Below are 13,645 nucleotides of genomic sequence, written 5' to 3'. Positions count from 1 at the left end.
TACACCCCCTCATCACACACACACACACACACCCTAATCACAAACACACACACACACCCTCATCACACACACACACACACACAAACCTTAATCACAAACACGCACACACACACACACCCTCATGAGACACACACACACACGCACTGATGTGAACCTGACTTGGAGTGGATCGTTTGATACAGGCTACGGAGTTTTGGATGACCCCACTTCCAGTAAAGGAAGATAAGTTAGGATAGACGCCACAAGGATTTCCTTGATAAGTCTGAGATTGGTTCAACAAGGAACCCAGAGAGAAGCTCTCACCAAATTTTATCAAATGCCAAAAGTCTTTTTTATTGAAAACAAAAACCAATACTTATAGTGTATCTGAACAAAAGAAAAAAATAGACATGAGCCTTCTAAACAGTTTGGGCCAAAATAACAATAAATAAAAATTATTAATAAAAATAAAACATATTTATTATGGGTCTTCAAATTAATCTGGGCCTTCAGCAACAATTAATAGTCTTGATATATATATCGCATCCCATTAGTTAAAACGTAATTTTCTTTGAAGAAAAATCAGCATGCAACAGGAACAGGCAGATATCCTCATAGCTAGGTTCCCTGACCCTAAATATGGTGTTAAAACGGTAAATTTTATAATAAACTCCCCTCACCTATCGTGAGCTACCCCGTGGATTCCTCGTCGCGTCACTTAAGGATTCTTTTTTGTCCTTGCTCGTCGATTCCACACAAGGCTCTACCATGCCAAAACGAAGGAGACTTAGTATGGATTTCAGAAAACGAAGCTAGTAGCAGTGCTCTGGGTCAAACACCCACATCACTCCATGAAAGAGCTGAGAGAATTTCAGGTTTTACAAAGGAACATCATTTGGAAATTCCGACCACGCCAATGTGACCGGGGTTCAGTGTAGGTTATGAAAATAACATGCATTTCATGAAAGGATAACGTTTACAAAGTCTCTTTCTCTAAGGTTTTTCAAAGGAAGCATAAGACATGCAATGGCGGTTCCAAAGTAAGAAAAAATGCAAAGACAAGATGAAACTAACAAGAAACAAGCATAGAATCATGGTTACCTCGAAAAAAAAGAAAGGTCAGATTAGGGTTTTCGTTCTCTACCGGAACCGCAAGCCAAGTTGGAAGATTCCGCTTCGGTTGAAGGGTTCCTCTCGGTGTGGGTTTTCAATCGAGAACAATGATTGTTTGTGGTGGCTAATGGTGGATGTGGGTGATGGAGAAAGTTCTTGGAACTTTAGAAATGGCTTTGGAAGAAAGAAAGAAGAAGAAATGACGTTTTTCCTAAGCTACACGAAAACAAAGGTTGAAATGCTTAAATAAGAGATGCTCTCGGGAACGGAAGCTTCTCAAAGATCCCAACGGTCAGATCATGGAAAAGTGTCTTGTAAAGTTTCAAACCAAATGTAGAGAAGATCCAACGGTTAACGAAGTCTGGGCAGCGTTTTTACCGAGACAGCTTCATGTAGTTTTCTCTAGAAGCTTCATTAAGAGGCGTCTAGCACACTCCAGATATCTTCTCAAAGATCCCAACGGTCAGATCATGGACAAGTGTCTTGTGAAGTTGCAGACCAAATTTCGAGAAGATTCAACGGTTAACGAAGACTTGGCAGCATTTTTACCGAGGCAGCTTCATGTAACTTTCTCTAGAAGCTTCATTAAGAGGCTTCCTCCAGAAGCTTCCTCGTGACTTCTTTGAGAAGCTTTCTCAAGAGGCTTCTTTGAGAAGCTAGATCCTTATCTATCCACACCCCTCTATTAACTAAATTAACTTCCTTAAAAATAATTACGGATGAAAATAACGCAACAAATAATCAAACGTCAAACATAATTACTTATAATATATATATATATATATATATCAGGGTGTTACAACAAACACACACACACACACATACAATGAGACACACACACACACACACACATACACACACATAAAGACACAGAGACACATAAACACACACACACATAGAGACAACACAAACACAGAGAGAGAGAGAGACACAGCCACACACACACACACACACACAAATACACAGAGACACACAAACACACACAGACACACATACACACACAGACAAAGAGGCAGACACACACAATTTGATATCCCAATTTTTAAAAAGAGCCCAACTTTCTCCCTTTCTAGGATATACTTTAGAAGTACAGCGCCCAATCTTTTCACAAACAATCAGATGAGACAACATCAGATGATCTTCAGTGGTATCAGTGATGCCAAGTTTATGTTTCCCACAAGCTATTGGCAATTCCTCTTCTACCCAGTGAACTTGATCTTGCTCATCTAGATCTGGTTCAAACCATGCTTCCAATGTGATTGAACCACATAGCATTTGGAGCACTTGTCACACTTTTATTTATTCTCTTCTTGTTTCCTAAAGAAGTGTTTCTTGATTCCAGTGAGGTCCCCAAGTGCCCTTGAAGGTTCATGGTGCACGCATGTTGCCTCTGGGCACGTGATCGAGGCCGTACCCGAATCAAATAAACATCAAAAATGCAGTATCTAGGAAGTGATCCTAGATCCTCTCCCAACGAGCAATGGTCAACCAAACGTTCATAACAGATAGTAATAAAATAGTAACGAATTGGGGGGGGGGGTTGTTTGTTTCTGTAAATTAAACAGCAAGCAAATTTGAATTAGAAAATAACAGAATTAAAACACATTGTTTCTCCAACCTGGATTCTATCTGTTGCTTGAAAGATCATAATTATTCAGCTGTTGTTGGTTTTGTTGCTGAGGAGGTCTATTATAAATGTTTGCAGCATAAGCTTCAGGTTGCTCATTGGCTCTAGATTGCTGCAATGAAGGACAAAGATCTGTATGGTGATCTGCAAAAGAACATAGACCACAGACTCTTACAACAGGTGCAGATTTCTGATTTATGCCAAGCTAAGTTACTAGGTTGACCAAGGCATCAAGTTTCCCTTCAAGCTTTTTATTTTCAGTAGATGAAGATGAATCTGTGGCCACCTCATGGACTCCTCTAAGGACAATAACATCATTTCTTGCACTGAATTGTTGGGAGTTGGAAGCCATCTTCTCAATCAAATTCCTAGCTTCAGCAGGGGTTATATCACCAAGAGCTCCACCATTGGCAGCATCAATCATACTCCTCTCCATGTTGCTAAGTCCCTCATAGAAATATTGAAGAAGGAGTTGCTCAGAAATCTGGTGGGGGGGACAACTTGCACACAATTTCTTGAATCTTTCCTGATGCCTAAAATTTCTTTTCTGATGGCAGTGGTCCTAGATGCAGGGAAGAATTTCTCCAAGAACACTCTCTTAAGGTCAACCCAGCTGAAAATAGATCTGGGAGCAAGGTAGTATAGCCAATCTTTTGTCACTCCCTCCAGAGAATGAGGAAAAGTCTTTAGAAAGATATGATCTTCTTGGACGTCAGGGGGCTTCATGGTGGAACAAACAATATGGAACTCCTTAAGATGTTTATGAGGATCTTCACCTGCAAGACCATGAAACTTGGGTAGCAAATGTATTAGTCCAGTCTTGAGAACATATGGAAACCCCTCATCAGGATATTGAATGCACAAGCTTTCATAAGGGAAATCAGGTGCAGCCATCTCCCTAAGTGTCCTCTCACGAGGTGGAGGTTGAGCCATGTTCTCAGTATGAAAATTAGTAGTGGAATGCTCAAAATCAAAATATTCAGAATCACCCTCAACAAAATGCTCAAAATGCACAAAATGACCAGGATGCACACTATGTCTAACTAATCCATGAAAGGTTCTATCTATTTCAGGATCAAAGGGTTGTAAATCACCTGGATTGCCCCTAGTCAAGCACCTAACAAGGGGATAAAACTACAGCTATACTCAAACGATATCAAAATAAGCTGAAATTTTGTGAGGAACACCCTAAAATCATGAAAAGATAGCACAAAAATTTTCAAACAAAAATTCAAAGTCTAACTATGAAAACTACCTAAGCAAAGTTTAGAAAAATAAGGCAATAATACTTAAAAAATAAAAAAATAAAACTTAGTAAACGGCTGATTTTTGGAGTTTGGGAGTCCCCAACCGGCTTCAACGGTTTACATAGTATGGGAAATTTTTTCTACCCCAAATGCATATATAACAATAGTCGTTCTGATACCCGGAGCAAAAGTTATGGCCGTTTTAAGTTTTGCTAAAAACAAGTTCCAAAATTTTTTGTCTCTCTCAAATAATGCCACACCAAGTGCTCCTGGTATTTTTCACACAAAATATGGATCAAAAGAAGCTACCATACAAAAATTCAGCTAAAAATAACAACTCTAACTATCAAAACAAAAATCGTTAATTAAATTGCAAAATCTATCGCTAATTCCCAGTCGCTAATCACTATTCAGCACTGTTCACAGCAAAACAAAAGGTTGAATCAGTCGCTGAATCCGTCGTTAAAAAAGTCACTAAACAGGGAATGCAACTGAAATGCAAAACAGAACGCTACACAAAATAAGATAACTAAACACTATAATGAACTTTTGGTCCACTGCTCCCCGGCAACGGCGCCAAATTTGATCGAGGTCGTACCCGAATCAAATAAACATTAAAAATGCAGTATCTAGGAAGTGATCCTAGGTCGTCTCCCAACGAGCAATGGTCAACCAAACGTTCATAACAGATAGTAATAAAATAGTAACGAATTGGGGGGTTGTTTGTTTTTGTAAATTAAACAGCAAGTAAATTTGAATTAGAAAATATCAGAATTAAAACACATTATTTCCCCTTGATTCACAAGCAAGTCTCTTATCCTAGGTTACGTGGATTTGTCCTTTATCAGTTCAATCACATAATCCAACCCTAAATTAAATTACTAAGCGAAATTTAATATAAGGCATTCATTATGTGATTAAGTAACACATACACCAATTAATCATGAATGAAACTGATCATTAAGCATGAACGTAAATTAAGCGCAGAGACAATTAATCAAGCACTAAGCATGCATGGATTAATAGCAACAAATATAGAGTAATTGGTGAAGAGGAAAAACTGATAAGAATTCAATAGAAATAATAAAACCTCAAAGAGAGTTGTGCTTGATCCTCAAGAGAAAATAACGCTGGAGACTTAGCCTTCCATTAATCAGTAGAAACGAAATTATATATTGAAGCATAAAACAAAATTTTATTGCTGCGTGAATAGTAAAAACTGGAATTGCAAAACCTAAAATTATTCTTTCTCCCTAAAACGAAAAGGACTAAAATGAAAAGAAGAAAGAGAGGAGAGCCTAAAACTAGAACCTTGGTGTTGTTATATAGTTCTCAGCCCCAAAGCATACAAATCTATTTTAAGTCCAAGCCCATAAAATAGAATCTAGATAAGATAAGATAAAACAAAATCTAGATGAAATAATATCTAGATGAAATAAAATCTAGATAAGATCTAGACGAGATAAAATCTAGATATGATAAGATAAAATCTAGATGAAATAATATCTAGATGAGATAAAATCTAGATAAGATAAGATTTGGTAGAATAAAATAGTCTGCTCTCTTCAAGTCCAAGCCCAATTCTGGATTCAAACCCAATTGCTTATAATTCTCCTGAAATTAAATAAAAAATACAAAATTAATCCAGTAGGCCCAAATGATAAAACTGCATAATTAAATTGACAATTAAGGCTAATCAGTAATTAAAATGGTGACAAAAAGGGTTAAGAAATATGAGAAAATGATGATACATCAGCACGCATACACTTTCTTTCTCATGTATGCGCTTTCCTTTTCTTTAGCTTCCATGAAAAATTTAGATTTTCTATGTCATGAATGTAACATGCTATACAAACAACTGTTGATGTCGATATTTGTCTGGGATCGAAATTTAGATTTTGTATGTTCTTGTACGTCATCAATGTAATTTGCTATATAAACAACTATTGTTCATGCTGAGTGAACCTTAGATTCCCGTTTGAGACTGAATGCAATGATTCTTGCGGACAGTTTGCATTAGTCATTGTATTTATTCTTGAATTGTCCGTTTGGATAGTTTGGGGAGACTGGTATTTTTATGTTAGATTCATTCGTTAAGGTTATTATTATTTTGATTAATTTGATGATATTTCGGTACAATGCATTTCAAGTTTTCTCTGAGTGCATACTTGATTATCGGGAAATTAATTTCACCGATGTCATATCGTGTACTTGGAGACCAATATGAAATGCTGCCGAAATTTAGTCAAATTTTTCAAAATAATGCTAACCCTGACGTCTGAAGCTAACATAAAAGACAGTCTTCCTAAATGGGATAGGGCCACACCTATAAATAAAAAAGTGAGATTTTCATGCATGGAATTGCTTAAATGGATCGAAGTTGGATGAATCAAAGTTGCATGAGCCCAGAATATGAGGATGGCATCAAGCAATTCTTGCAATTTGCTTCAGAAAGAGGTTGACCGAATGAAGAAGGAAAATATTATTGTCCTTGCATCAACTGTTTGAACGGAAGACGACAAGTACTGGACGACATACGGGAGCATATATTGTGTGAAGGGATTAAGAAGAATTACACGAGGTGGATATGGCATGGTGAAAGTGACAGACATGCAGAGTGGGTCCCAATCTGAACCGTTTGATGTAGAAATGGGAGATCGCTTGGAGGACATGATTTGTGACCTTGGACAAGAGTCTTTCCAGCAACCACACGCCCCTGTGTATGAAGGATTGCAGAGTGATTCAAAGAAGCCTTTGTATATGGGGTGCAATAATTCCTTAACCCTGTTGTTTGCGGTGTTAAGTCTGGTTAATATGAAGGTGAGGTATGGGTGGAGTGACAAAAGTTTTTCCTCACTGCTTGAGGTAGTGCACAATCTGCTTCCAGAGGACAACACGCTGCCTAAAACTTACTATAAGGAAAAAAAAGATACTATGTCTAATGGGTATGGACTATCAGAAGATTCATGCTTGCCCCATTGATTGCATACTGTACAGGCATGAATTCCAAGAAATGTCCAAATACCCTATCTGTGGGACTTCACGGTACAAAGTAAAGGATGAAGAGGAAAGCAGTTCTGATGAAAACTACAACAAGGGCCCTTTAGTGAAGGTTTTGTGGTATCTTCCAATCATTCCAAGGTTTAAACGTCTTTTTGCTAACGAGGACGACGCAAAAGACCTTACATGCATGCAAATGGAAGGATTTCTAATGGGATGGTTTGTCATCTGGCTGATTGCTCACAGTGGAAGAAGATTGATGGTTTGTATTCGGATTTCGGGAAAGAGCCAAGAAATCTTAGACTTGGACTAGCCAGTGATGGAATGAATCCATATGGAACTTTAAGCACTCAACATAGTTCATGGCCAGTTCTGCTAGTAATTTACAATTTGCCTCCTTGGTTATGCATGAAGCGAAAATACATGATGTTGTCTATGATAATATCGGGCCCAAGACAGCCAGGAAATGACATTGATGTTTATCTAATTCTGTTGGTTGAAGACCTAAGAAAGTTGTGGGATGAGGGGGTTTTAGTGTTAGATGCGTTTCGCAAGGAAACGTTTGAAATATGTGCAATGCTTTTTTGTACCATTAATGACTTTCCAGCTTATGGGAATCTCAACAGTTATAGTGTTAAGGGTCATCATGCATGCCCCCATCTGTGAAGAAAACACAAGCTACATACAACTAAAACATGGAAGAAAAATAGTCTATAGTAGGCATCTCCATTTTCTAACACCCAATCATCCTTACAGACGACTGAAAAAAGCTTTTAATGGAAGTCAAGAGCACAATATTGCACCGATACCGTTGACTGGTGAGCAGGTATACCAGCGGGTTCAACACCTGAATATTGTATTTGGAAAGACCCAAAAGAAGGATAAAAGTAAGACTTGCATATGGAAGAAGAGGTCTATTTTCTTTGATCTGCCGTATGGGTCTGATCTAGATGTTAGACATTGTATTGATGTTATGCATGTGGAGAAAAATGTATGTGACAGTGTGATTGGGACGCTCCTTAACATTCAAGGTAAGACGAAGGATGGGCTAAATACCTGTCAAGATCTAGCTAAGATGGGGATACGATCACAATTGCATCCAAGGTCTGATGGGAAGAAATTTTACTTGCCCCCAGCTTGTCATACTTTGTCCAAAAAGGAGAAGATAAGTTTTTGTCCGTGTCTTCGTCGAGTGAAGGTTCCACAAGGATACTCTTCAAATATTAAGAGCCTTGTGCAGTTGAATGAGCTTAAGCTTGTAGGGTTAAAGTCTCACGATTGTCATGTGTTGATGCAACAATTGTTAGTCGTGGCTATACGAGACATCTTGCCAAACAAAGTCAGGTTAGCCATAACTCGCCTGTGCTTTTTCTTCCATGCCATATGTAGCAAAGTCGTTGATCCTGTCAAGTTTGATGAGCTGGAAAATGAGGCTGCAATTATACTGTGCCAGTTGGAGATGTATTTTCCCCCTACTTTCTTTGACATCATGATTCACTTGATTGTGCATCTGGTCAGAGAAATCAAATGTTGTGGTCCTATTTATTTGCGGTGGATGTACCCAATTGAGCGATACATGAAGATCTTAAAAGGGTATACAAAGAATCTATATTGTCCAGAAACATCTATTGTTGAGAGGTACATTGTAGAAGAAGCCATTGAATTTTGTTCAAAATACATTGAGAAGGCTAAACCTGTTGGCCTTCCTGAGTCTCGGCATGATAACAGAGTGGGTGGTAAGGGTTCAAGAGTACTGCATGTGATCACTCCAAGTCTAGAAGATTTGTTACAAGCTCACTTGTATGTCTTGAAAAACAATAATGAAGTTTTGCCATACATACTTAAGCATAAAGCTTTAGTCAAATAGAATAATCCAAAAATGTCAAAGAATTGGGTGTTGAAAAAGCATAAAAGACTATTTGTGATTGGTTTAAAGATACAATCTTTGCAAATGAAAATGCTTCAGAAACATTAAGAAAGCTAGCAGATGGGCCTAAAAGAAATGTTATAACTTGGCAAGGATACAACTTAAACAAGTATTCATTTTACACAAAAGCACACGACGACAAAAGTACAATGCAGAACAGTGAGGTCACCCTAAGGGCTGAATCTCAACACTTCGCAAGTGTGCATGACGCCAATCCCTGTGTAGCTTCCATCCCTTACTTTGGGTTCATTGATGAAATTTGGGAGCTTAACTATGTGAAATTTACTGTTTGTGTTTTTAAATGTAAATTGGTTGACAGCAACACCGATGTGTGCACCGATGATATAGGATTGACATTGGTAGACCTAAAGAAACTTGGTTACCACAATGACCCTTTCATCATGGCAAAATAAGCTAGACAAGTATTTTATGTGCAAGACCCTTGTGATGAAAGCTGGTGCGTGGTTCTACAGGGCAAAACAATTCGTGTTAATGTAGAAGATGATGATTCATACAGGATACCTATGTTAGTCCTTTGTCCACACAAATCACTCCTAACGTTGTCGGAGAAGAAGAAGCCGACGACATTCATGCTAATCATAATGATCATGATGAAGGAGAATTAATTAACATCGTCTAATGTAATTTTCTATTTATATATTTGATTTTGCTAGATTCATTTACATAAGTCATACAATTGTTTTTTTGTAATGTTTATTAATCTGTGTTGTTTTCTATTTATAGTGTTATACATAGGATGTGCAAACAAATCAATCAAATTTCAAATACACACTATACAGAATCAACATTTATATATACATGCCTCACTGCATCATAATTCTGAATTCTTCAAAGCTTAGGACTAATTAAGTATCAGATAGAAGGATTAGATATCTCTTGATTATGACAAACGTCACACAAATTGGGTAGGACCATAGGTAAAAATTTGATTATTATTATTGATTACTTGATTCCAATCTAGTTTCTTGGACCGGCTCATTTTATTTATATATGTACTGCCCAATTTAGATCTTAGGCTCATTTGATTACAAAATTCCCTATCGTGCCTTCCGCCCTATGCAACACTGGTGGTCTAATTTTGGTTCTCAATGCAGTGTATTGTATTTGTAGGTTCAATTCAATCACTAGTAATTCTTAGTGATTCAGATAACCAACCAAGCTGAAACTCTTGTTATTTAGAATGCTTTATCTCTTATAATCAACTCTATTTAACCCTGATTAGTGATTATTGAAAGTAGAACCAGATTTTGTGAAGAATGAACGTGGATTTTGGTTTTGTGCTTGGGATTTTGTGAAGAATGAACCAAATTGGGATTAACTATGCCCTGATTTTTCTTAATCAAATTGAAACTTATTGTGAAGAATGAACGTGGATTTTGGTTTTGTGCTTGGGATGTGAATTTTTTCCTTCCACCCTTGAGTCACTTGTACTTGGATATGTGCTTTTACCTCTCTATATTTTGTCTTTGTGGATATATGTTAACATATGGTATAGCCAATATATATTCAGTTGAACAACTATAAATGGATATACTATTGGTTTCTGGTGTTTTAGTTCTCATTTTTGTTTCTATCACTCTGTTTTATCTGTATAGAATGCACCTGGAATACTTGTAAATTCTGTTAACAATCTCTGTTCTGGTTCCAGGTTTGGACAGTGTTATGTGCTTCACGAAACTTGACCTCTGCTCACAACCTTACTGGTATTTCACATGAGCAATATCCTTGATCCATTTTATTGTTTTGTTGTAACTTTTCCATTTATAATGAGTGGATTCCCCGCATCTTTCAAGTGTAGTTAACAAATAACAACACATGGAGTAATATCATTGGTGTTTTTGTGTCTAATGGGATTGTTAGAACAACAATAGCTTTGTCTCAGTCTAATGGAATTGTTAATGGAGAAACTTCTATCCAACAGAAATTAGTAAAGTTGAACATGTAAAAGATGAATAACTACTATTGTGAGTGTAGTAAAATCTTCTTTTATCTTGTATTTTGTGTGCTGGAATTATTCCTTAGTAAAAATCATAAGAAATAGTAAAAAACACCTTTCTTAAAGAACAAAAAAAATGACAATTTTCACGAACAGAAAGTTAAACTCTTTATTTGCATAAAACTCATGTTTCTTACTGTCTAGTAACTTTTAATATTTGGCTACAATTCATAGGCAACTACACTGGATGTTACCCTTTCTGTATTAGTTGCCTTGTGAAAATTATTTTGTCATAAGATTATTTTGACCACTCAGTGTGATAGATCTATAGCTCCCCAGCTTTTGGGTTTGCCTATGTATCTTTTAATCATGTAATTGAGTTAAAATGACCCCTGCTTAATTCATATACAACTGATGTATATCTTAATCATCAATAGAAACCAGAATTATCGTCTTACAACTCTCTTTGCCTATCACATGAATAACTAACATTTTTAATATCCAACAAGTAGTTTGACATACTTTGGTTGAGAAAAAGCTGAATTAGTTTGTTGTACTGGAACTTGGTTTGGCTTTGAGTTCTTCTAATGCCATTACTCATTATATCAACTCCAGGTGAAGCTGAATTAAGTTGTTGTACTTGAACTTGGTTTGTCCATTGTTGTTGTTGTGGAAGCTGTTTCATTATATAAAGTCCAGGTAAAGCACATTGTTACTACTTGTTATATAAACATGTATATGTGTAAAGCATGTATTAAAACCTATATTAAAACATTACAGCCAAATACAACTGCTAGCTAGTTGTTAAAGTCCTAGAAGCTTCAAGCTGGCAGAGACTTGAGAAGTTTCGATAATCTCACATGAAATTGTTAGAAATTGTACACAAATTTCTTGATGAGTGATGACGCACACTGATCAGTGCACAAATTGGCTGATCACACACACTGACAAGCTAACAAGGACAATGTTGTATGAACCCCACACTTAGCCACTTACTTAGCAAATATAGAGATTGAGCTAAAACAATGTAGTGTAAATGGAAAATTAGATAACATCATGTACATCCATATAGATGACAAAACTAGTGTAATTTTGTTTGAAGTATATCTCCTATTACAAAAGAAAGTAGAATCCAACATTACCATATGTGATGCTTTTGTTACAAGAGTAGGTGGTATGTTTATTTTCGCAGTTAAGAAAGTGGTATGTGCCATTTAGTGGCTACTGGTTGTGGTTAGTACCAGGTTATAGAATTCACAATCATTTCCAGAATGCACCACCTCAATATGGAAATAATTAGAAAACAAATCAACCTAATTATGGCTTTGCATGATGAACTGAACTTGAGTTAGGGATTAGGATATTTTTTATGATAATGAGTGCAATATTTATATATAGTGAGCAAGAATCTATCCCTTAAGTTTAGGGATTAGGATCAACCTATCTATGTATGGAAATAATTAGAAAACAAATCAACCTAATTATGTAGTACAATATTTCATTTTCCCCTAATTATGTACAATATCTTAACAGTTTACAAGAACCCATACTAACAAAAAAAAATTGAAATACCAAAACTACATGAAGTCATATTTATATGGACTAAAAACCTATTTAATCCTTAGTGGCTGAATGTTGAAGATTGATGAAAAAGGATTTTAATGGAAAAAGAAAATGTCATGGGCACTTAATTCCCTCCCAAAAGTCTGAGCCTAACCTCTCCAATCCGCACTCCCTAGCCTTATATGCCATAGAACTAAATGACATTTACTCTACCCTCCCTACTGCCAGCTCAATGGTTAGTTACATAGTGGAATTAATTAACATCGTCTAATGTAATTTTCTATTTATATATTTAATTTTGCTAGATTGATTTACTTAAGTCATACAGTTGTTTTTTGTAATGTTTATTAACCCTATTTTTTTGTATAAAGGATCATGGCTTCTCCACTTGCCTCGCCTCCTCTTCCTCCTCCTTCTCCTTCTCCTCCTCCTCCTCCTCCTCCTTTCGACACATCAGCTTCGCCACCTACCATGAAGCGGACATGCAAAGCCTCACGTCTATGATCCTTGTCTACTAGACCACCTGGTTGTAGAAGCAAGCTTCATGATGTTGAATCAAGATTGATTCAAGGAGTTTTGATGATAACAAAGATGATGACAAAAAGCCCAAGAGAATGAGTTCAAGATTGAATCAAGAACACTTCAAGAATCAAGAGGAAATTTGATTTCAAGATTCAAGAATCAAGTTTCAAGATTCAAGTTTCAAGAATCAAGAATCAAGAATAATCAAGTTGAAGATTCAAGAATCAAGAAAAGATTCAATCAAGATAAGTACTAAAAAGTTTTTTCTAAACATTGACTAGCACATGAATTTTTCACAAAACCTTTAACCAAAGAGTTTTTACTCTCTGGTAATCGACTACCAGTTTATTGTAATCGATTACCAATAGCAAAGATTGTTTTCAAAAAGCTTTCAACTGAATTTACAACATTCCAATTGATTTCAAAATGGTGTAATCGATTACAATGATTTGGTAATCGATTACTAGTGTGTTTGAACGTTAAAATTCAAATTCAAATGTGAAGAGTCACATCCTTTCACAAAAATGCTTTGTGTAATCGATTACAATGATTTGGTAATCGATTACCAATGATAAGTTTTGAATAAAAATCAAAAGATGTAACACTTCCAATGGTTTTCAAGTTTTTCTAAAGGTTATAACTCTTCTAATGATTTTATTGACCAGACATGAAAATGTGAAGAGTCACATCCTTTCACAAAAATGCTTTGT

Source organism: Glycine max, chromosome 19 (assembly GCF_000004515.6).
Source record: "Glycine max cultivar Williams 82 chromosome 19, Glycine_max_v4.0, whole genome shotgun sequence".
Classification (NCBI taxonomy): domain Eukaryota; kingdom Viridiplantae; phylum Streptophyta; class Magnoliopsida; order Fabales; family Fabaceae; genus Glycine; species Glycine max.
Note: the sequence above shows the minus strand (reverse complement) of the source record.